Genomic DNA, 9412 nt, shown 5'->3' with positions numbered 1-9412 from the left:
GGAGTTGAAGGGGGCCGCCGCCTCCGCGCGCCTGGGAACCCGGGCCCGCCGCAGAGGCCCGCATTTGTCCACCTGAGAACGCCGCGGCGCATTTGTAAACCTTGGCCCCGCGGCCCGAGAGCCATCCATTTTGGCTCTGAGATGCCGAGCTGTCTGGGCGCGCGGTGGCCCCCGCATGTGTTGCTAATAAAAGTCAAGCGCGTTCCTTTACCCCGCGAGCTCGCGGCAGGGGGCATCACCCGGGCCGGGGGAGGAAGCCCCGGGGCCAGCCCAGGTGACCCTTGGGGGCTTCTCCATCTCTGACAGCGGGAAGTCTTCTGATTCTGAGGAGGCGGGAGGGCTGTAGACAAAATACTTTAGGCTTCTTCCATGGGAATTGTCACCATGAGATTAAATTTTAATTTAATTTATTTTAAAAATTTATTTATTTATTTTTGGTCTAAAGCAGTTGAAATCTGAAATCTGGCTCGAGTGGCCGAGGCCTGCCAGTATTTTGGCTGTGCATAGTTTTCAAGCTTCTTTTTTGTCACTCTACTCGGATGATTCATGCTGGAAGGCATGTTGTATCATTTATCCAGTAATGCAGCCTAATAACCACCCCCCCCCAACCCTTCAAATATGTTCCTTAAAGAGCCAGAAGAATTTGTTCCTGTGGACTCAAACCTATGTTCTTAATAAAGCTTGATTGAAGAAATGGAGCTGGGGTTGTGGGTGGTGGAGAAGGGGGCTAAGCTTGTTGATGAAACTCCAACACTGACCTTGTCCCCTTCCTTTCCATTCTGGCCTGGTGGGATTAAAACACGTGGTTTGACACAAAGTTTTGAATGCAAAGTTAATTTTAAAAAACCATCCTTCTCCCAGTGTCAGCACTAGAGGGATGCAATGTTCAGTTTTGAGCTCTGTAAGAAGGAAAGCAGTGTATTAGACCAGTAATCACTGAAGTAAATCGGCTCCTGGCTGTGTTTGAGCGTCACGGTGAGCAAGGTGTCCGGAATGGAGTTCAGAATGCTCCTTGGGAGGTAAGTCACCTGTTTTGATGTACAATGGGCCTCTTAGAGCATTGCCTTTGCTTCCTTTCAGCAAGATGGGTGTAAGTGACAAGGCCTCCAGGCAGAAATGACAGCCCCCTCCCTGCTGAAGGAGACTCATTATTAAGGCAGCAGAGCTTAGTGCTCTTTCTGGGTTCAGATGCTGGTGCTGCCTTAGACCTGGGTAATCCCCTATTGTGTCTCAGTGTCCTCACCTGTAAAATGGGGATTATGATCTACCTACCTTTTTAGGTGTAGTGGCCATCAAATGATAAAATACATGTTACCTACTGGTTCATTATTTTTAATAACTACCATTGATTGAAACTCACTCTCTGTCACTAACCAATATACCATCATTCTATCATCAGTGGAGATTATTATCCCCATTTAATAGACAAGGAAAAATAGAGAGGTGAAGGAATTAGCACCATGTCACACAGTGGTACTAAGGGCCATGATATAATTTCAAGTCATCTTGGGAATAGCGAACAAGGGAGAGATCTGATCAAGAGTGAGACAGGGTATGATCAAGGCTCTGGTTGAGAAATGATTTTTAATACTTTGAAAAGTGGCCTTAAAAACTATATGTGAATACAGTTTGGGTGGTAGGGCAGAGCAAAGTGACTAAGAAGCTTATCTTCAGCATCTCTGTCATCAGAAAGTCCTGAGTTCAAATTTCATTTCCACTAATTACTAACTGGGTCACCTTTAGCAAATTCCTTAATCTCACACTGATCTCCAGACTCTTGGTCTCTTAAGTGAGCATCACAGTAGTCCTTGCTTCAAGCAGTTTTTCTGTAGATTGAATCAGACTACACACATCTGATTAGCTGTTGCTCTTATGAACAATCATCCCAACTTGATTTGGAGGGTGCTAATACTTCTTTCACCTGTAACAAACTCTTTCCTACAGTCTGGGCATTTTGAATTCCAGCAGGAGAGGTCTATTGCCTAGTATGTTACATTTTATGTATCAGTTTCACATGCCTACTAATTTAACCCTCTCTCTGAAGTTCAACCTCTAGTTAGACACTGACAAGGAAGTATTTCTCCCTCCAGTCTCAATCCTCTCCCCTTCCTCTTTCCCCATAAATCCTGGACTAGGACCTGGACTAGGACATGACATGACACCCTGAACTTGCCCTTCGCTTAACATGTGCTCCACTATAGTCTCCCAAGTCTGATTAGGGGGCCATGAAGACAGGCCCCATAGCAATCTTTTCCTATCTGTATAAGCTCAATGCCTAGAAATAAGCATCTCTAATGCTCAGGATGTGGCCTTGAATTTTATTTCCCACTAAAAGGGACCAGTATTCCTTTATAGAAATGTCTAAGGAAGGAAATGTACAAGATGAGGCTTGATCATCTTTTTCCAGAAAGCAAGGAGACTTTCAAAGGTGATTGAAGTTGTATTAAGAAGAGATGAGTCAATTTTAACACTCCAGTCAGAATGTCTGCCATCAAAAAGCCTACAAACAATAAATGCTGGAGAGGGTGTAAAGAAAAGGGAACACTCTCACACTGTTGATGGGAATGCAAGCTAGTACAACAATTATGGAGAACAGGGTGGAGATTCCTTAAAAAACTGGAAATGGAACTGCCATATGACCCAGAAATCCCACTGCTGAGCATACACACTGAGAAAACCAGAATTGAGACACGTGTACCCCAATGTTTATTGTAGCACTGTTTACAATAGCCAGGACATAGAAGCAACCTAGATGTCCATCGGCAAACAAATGGATAAGGAAGTTGTGGTACACACACAATGGAATATTACTCAGCTATAAAAAAGAACACGTTTGAGTCAGTTCTGATGAGATGGATGAAACTGGAGCCTGTTATACAGAGTGACATAAGTCAGAAAGAGAAACACCAATACAGTATATTAACGCATATATCTGGAATTTAGGAAGATGGTAACAATGACCCTATATACAAGGTAGTAAAAGAGACACAGATGTAAAGAACAGACTTTAGGACTCTCTGGGAGAAGGTGAGGGTGGGAAGATTTGAGAGAACAGCACTGAAACACGTATATTACCATATGTGAAACAGATGCCAGTGCATTTTCGATGCATGAAGCGGGGCACCCAAAGCCGGGTGCTCTGGGACCACCCAGAAGGATGGGGTGGGGAGGAAGGTGGGAGTTGGGAAGGGGTTCAGGATGGGGGAGACACGTGTATCTGTGGCTGATTCATGTCGATGTATAGCAAAAACCACCACAATATTGTAAAGTAATTAACCTCTAAATTAAAATAAATAAATTAATTTTTTAAAAAGACACAAGTAGATTTAAAAAAGCTCAGGTTGGCCAAAGAGAGATCATCTGTGCATCCAGAAAATAACTGAAATACATATAATATGTTTAAAAGACATGAGCTGACTGACCTTTGGAGAAGGCTACATGACCAACTCATTCTGAAAATTGGGAGCTAAAGAGAAAGAATGGAACATTCCTGTTGCTTTTATATACTAACTGTTCCTTGGGGCACCCAAATAGTAGATGGAGAGAAATTTCTCTTTATGGAAGTAGTATGGCTAATAAATGAACAGGGAATGATAGAATTAGGATGTCACCATTTCACAACCTCTAGTGAAGTAAAGGATCTAGAAATGGATCATTAACAGCTTTAAATATCACCGAAAGCAAGACAACCAGCCGTTAAGTGCCCTGAGAGGGAGGAATATGTCATCTAGAAAACAGTCTTTCTAAAAATAGAACTTCAATCTGATTGAGCCTCTAGATCTAACTAACCATTTGTAAGAATTCCAGGAGACAGAGGAACCTGTCAAAGCTATCATGGGACTTCAGGAAAACATCTGTGTATGTCTGGGGGAAAATGCAGGAAAAGGCCTGCTTTTTTTTTTTTTTTAACAAATATAGTAGAAGAAAAAAAGGAAAGAGAAACCTATAAGTTAAAAGAAACTTTCAGAGATATATCAACAGATTGCAATGTATGCACCTTATTTCCATGCTAATTGAATAAAGTGTAATTTTTAAAAATAACAAGACAGGTTTATGCACTTCCTGGATACTTAATGATAGTGAAGAATTATTGTTAATCTTATTTGGGATAATGTCATTGTGCTTACGTTTTTTGAATAATTTCTTTTCTTTTAGAGACATATTTTAATGTTTATAAATTAAATATAAATGTCTGATATTTGTTTCAAAATAGTCCTGGAAAAGAGAAATATTATGATTATATTAAGGTGTAACAAGTATTAACTTATAACAACATTGAGCATGAGTTAAAAATAGGTAAAGCGAGTGGTAGTAAGTGTAATTCTTTATCCTATTCTCTCTTATATATGTCTGAAATTTTTCAGAATAAAAATGAAAAAAGAAAAAAAAAAAACAAACATTGCAGGAGTGAGCTTCTGCCAGAGTCAGGGGACTCTTAGGAAAAATAAGGCCCGTATTCTCCATATATCTTTTGGTGGATTTCACATAACAAAAGAACGTGTTCATTCATCTGTTGCTGTTTATTTACTGTCTGTTTTCTCTGCTAGACTAGGAGCCCCACAGGGGTGGGCTCTTTGTTTTGTTCACTGGTTATCTGCGCTGCCATCGAGCTTGGCACAAGTGAGTCATCTGTAATATACTGTTATGTGAGTGTTCTTCACGTAGGAGGCCAGGGTGTGTGTTTCCATTTCACAGATGAGAACACCGAGGCATTCAGAGCTGATGTGCTTGCCCAGGACTACATGGCCGGTTAGTGGTGGGACGAGGACACACACTCTGGCAAGTCCCTTGTAGACAGGGCATCCCAGCCTGGCGCAGTAAGCTGAAAAGGGGTGTAAGTGTTCTGGCATTTGTAAGTACATAGTGGTTAATCTTTCTCCATGAAAAAGATGGGGAATGGGAGAGGTGGGTAGCTCACATTCCTTGGGGCTGGTCACTGTGAGCACTTGATAGACCACAATGAACTCATTTAATGCTTACCACTGGGGAGTTGGGTTCTGCTGTTATCCCCAGGAGACCAAGACTCAGAAGCACATGCATTCTGATCTTGGAGCCCAAAACCTTCATCCTGAAATTAAACCCTCACCTCCTTCATTAAAGGTCACTGAAAAATAAAACTGTATTGTTGAGTTGAAACTGGGGGCTGGTGTTTCTGCTATCTGCTAAAGTCAGCACACGTGTGAGCCTGAAGATCGGACTCTGAGGACAGACAGACGGAACGCTTATCTGACAGTAGCCCCTGGACAGCAGGGGGACAGGTTAGCATCTGATAGCTGGAGAACCACATTGCTCTTGACGGTCTAGTCTTCTTCAGAGTCAGAAATCCCACAGAAAATTGCTAGTCACGGCAGGTCTCCTTCCCTCTCTGGGCCTGTTTCTCCATGTTTCAAACTGAGAGAGTTGGACTAGACAGATATTCCCAAAGGACACTGCACACTCTGACATCCTTTCATTCGCCCTGCAATTCTATGATCCCACCACGGGACCTGTGGTGTGTCTGGGATGTCTCCACATCAAGCAGTCAGAGGCTCATTTTTAACCCCTCATAGATGTCTCTTACAAATTATCCAGGGTCATGGATTAGTTTAAATACAAAAGCTTCATTTCCTCTGCTTGGCTACTGTTATAAGGAATGATCAAAAGGAGTCAAGGAACAAACACAGTTGGCTGGAGAGAGAATGGCCGGGATGAACTGAGGGACGTTCTCGGCCTGGACCCCTCCGGGTTTGGAAGTCTCTGGGGCCTGTAATTCACTGTTGCCTTAGGCAGTGCTGAGATGAATCATAACATTTTGAGCCCTCAAAGAAAGGGAGAAGAAAAAAAGACAGAGGCCGGGGAGGGGGAAGGCTCAGTGTTTTCTCAGTTAAATACATGTTTTCATTGCAGTGTGATGGGTCGAGAGGAATGAATGGCCATGATTTAGTTATCTTTTGGATGGATGATTTTAAATGCACATTGGAAACGCTTTCATGAGGCTGACTTTTAGAGCCGAGACAGAGTGGAAGTCTTTGGGGAAGGAGCTGCTGCTGCTTGTTCAAAGTTGTAAAGGCCCAGGACCTTGAGCTTCCTGAGGCAGGCATTTTGTTTGTTTCTCCCTGGCACCCATTCCCTTCCACTCCAGAATCCTTCAGACTGTCATCAGACACCTTGTCAAGGGGGAAGCTGCTGGATAGCACAGGGAGCTCAGCTCAGTGTCTGTGATGACCGAGGGGTGGGATGGCGGAGGGGGGCCAAGGGGGGCCAAGGGGGGTTCAAGAGGAAGGGGACATTGAATACATCTTCACTTCTTGGACAGCAAAAACAAAAATAACATCCTAAGGCAATTATACTCCAGTTAAAAAAAAAAAAAAGAGAGCCGGGAAAACAGCAAGGTGGATGTTAAAAGGGCAGGGAGGAAGGATGGGGGTGGGGGGAAAGGTGTGACTGTGGGATTCTTGAAATCCCCGCCATGTTTATTTGGGGCTTTGAAGTGCCCCTTACCATGGGTGGGCATTGTGAGGGCGGAGGAGGGACACTGAGGAGTACCAGAGCTAGAGAGATTATTAAAACTTCTACTCTAGGTGTCTGCAAAATGGCTCAGGTTGGCAAGTCTTGCTCAGTCATGGGTACCTGCCTCAACACTGAGAAGTTAGGGTTGTCACCCATATTATCCAAAATGGCACCAGGGCAACCAGCTCAGTCATTCCTTTGTCTGCATCCCACTCCTCCTGCCCTGATGTCCTACCAGGCCCTGTCACGACTGGCTTGAAAACCTTGAGTGGCTACTCAACGCCCAAGATAAGGACCCGAATCCTCACCAAGAGGACTAGGTTTGCGGCACTTCCGGAAGGGGTTTCTCCAGGTCAGATGTCAAGGGTAGCATTTTATCCTCACAGCATCATCCAAGATCAGCGCTGTTGTCATCCACAGGTGACGTACAAAGAAATCGAGTTCCAGAGAGGTTGCGTGCCTGGCCCCAGGGTCGGTGGAGCGAAAGCTTGGACCCAGCAGCACGGACCTGGAGGCCCTGTCCGTCTGGACCCCCTCGGAAGCCCTTTGGCTCCTTTGGAGTGTTCAGTAACCTGCAGGATTCTGTGCCACGCTTTTCCATTTGTTTCAAGAGTTCTTCCTTCATACTTCCCTCTACCTGGAAAAGGAAAACTAATGATGAATAGTCCTCTTTCCTATCCCATTCTCTTCAATGTGAATATAGGAGAACCGAAAAGAACGTTGTAAAACGGAACAGTTGGCAGCTCCTGGGTGTGGTGGTTTTTTCTTGCTTTATGCCATCTGCTTGCTTTGCCTGGGGAGTTGATGAATCAGTTGGACACCTGTGAAGCCAATCTTTGTGGAAGAGGTGAAATCGTAGTTAGTACTCACCCACCACCATCACCAACACCCCCCACCTGCCAGGATTCACCTCTTAAGGCTGCACAAATATTATCCTCCCCAGACCTCCAATCTGCCAGCTACAGTGACTGACTTAATCCCTAAGTCCTTTAAAAATTAAATTGTGTGTACTTTAACTTGAATTTTCTGTCTGGGGAGGAAGTCTCAACCCTTCTGAGCTCGGGCCCCAACCCCTGTGTATAAGCCTCTCCTTCGCCTTCCACGTAATGCCACCTGACTCGAAGAAAAAGGTTAGGTGACAGAACATTGTAAAGTGGTACCTAAATATCGCTCCTGACTCAGTGGTTGTGGGATGGGCTCCAGGCAAGCTTTGCAGAAACAGTACCCCATGTCTGCCATGCCGCCTGCCATCTATGTAGAGTAGCTGGGGTTACCTGGCCTCTTGAAATCCTCTACAAACTCAAATAAATGAACCAACATAATCGACCTGGGGCTCTCTCCATCACAGAGTGCTCTTTGTCCATTTATTTTATGTGAGTCATTTACTTTTCATTTATGATCATATTTCATAACCTACCAGCAAATGGCCTACAGTTTGTGAGATGTGATGAAGGCTCAGTCACGTGCAACCTCGTTCTGGCCCAGAGTTTAGAAATCTGGGCTCTGATAAGTGCAGGGTGACTATCAGGCTTTGAGGTAGATTTTTACACTCTATGAATTAGTAACACATGAAACGGTTAGGTTTTTCTACAATAACCTCAAAATCAAGATATGTTTCACAAAGGGTTGTTGCAGCCTCAGATATGGGTCCTGTGACCTGTGTTATTCAGAAAGTCGTGGAACCTCCTCACCCCCTAAAGAGATTTTGAGTTGAGCACAGTTCAGGATAGCAGGGATGATAATTTTTTATTTTGTCTGTACCACACAGCACATGGGATCTTAGTTCCCCAACCAGGGATCAAACCCTGCATTGGAAGCTAGGAGTCTCACCACTGGATCACCAGAGAAATCCCATGGATAACACTTTTTATTCTGAAATGACTACTTTTTAATTTCCCACCTGATCCCTTGAAGTGCCGTTTTGCTTTAAAACCCTATCACGTGTCTCAAGGGAGCTGGAAAATGTTAATATTGTCTCTGAGGGGTTTCCCTGGTAGGGCAGTTGGTAAAGAATCCGTTTGCAATGCAGAAGACCTTGGTTCGATTCCTGGGTTGGAAAGATCCCTTGGAGAAGGGATAGGCTATGCCCTCAGTATTCTTGGGCTTCCCTAGTGGCTCAGATGGTAAAAGAATTGGCCTGCAATGAAGGAGACCTGGGTTTGATCTCTAGGTTGGGAAGATCCCCTGGAGGAGGGCATGGCAACCCACTCCAGGATTCTTGCCTGGAGAATCCCATGGACAGAGGAGCCTGGTGGGCTATAGTCCATGGGGTTGAAAAGACTCCAACATGACTGAGCATCTAAGCACAGTGCAGCATGCCTCTGAAAAGTACATCTCAGGGCTGCAGAAGCAGGGACCCTAAGTCCTGCACTACAGAAGAGAAAACTGAGGCTCTGAACAATAAAAGATTGTCATCCTGAGTGAAGTAAGGCAGATAGAGAAAGATATATATCATATGATATCGCTTATATGTGAACTTATTAAAAATGGTGCAAATAAAGTCATTTACAAACAGAAATAGAGGCACAGATGGTTATGATAACCCAGGGGGAAATAATGGAGGGGAGGGATAAACTGGGAGATTGGGACTGACATATACACACTGCTGCTGCTACTGCTGCTGCTCAGTCACTTCAGTCGTGTCCGACTCTGTGCGACCCCATAGACGGCAGCCCACCAGGCTCCGCCGTCCCTGGGATTCTCCAGGCAAGAACACTGGAGTGGGTTGCCATTTCCTTCTCCAATGCATGAAAGTGAAAAATGAAAGTGAAGTTGCTCAGTCGGGTCCAACTCTTAGTGACCCCATGGACTGCAGCCTTCCAGGCTCCTCCATCCATGGGATTTTCCAGGCAAGAGTACTGGAGTGGGGTGCCATTGCCTTCTCCGATATACACACAACTATATGTAAAATAGATAGCTAATA

The sequence above is a fragment of the Bubalus kerabau genome, chromosome 18, assembly GCF_029407905.1.
Source record: "Bubalus kerabau isolate K-KA32 ecotype Philippines breed swamp buffalo chromosome 18, PCC_UOA_SB_1v2, whole genome shotgun sequence".
NCBI classification, from domain to species: Eukaryota; Metazoa; Chordata; class Mammalia; order Artiodactyla; family Bovidae; genus Bubalus; species Bubalus kerabau.
The sequence above is the reverse complement of the archived record's forward strand: the minus strand, read 5'-3'. Positions refer to the sequence as shown.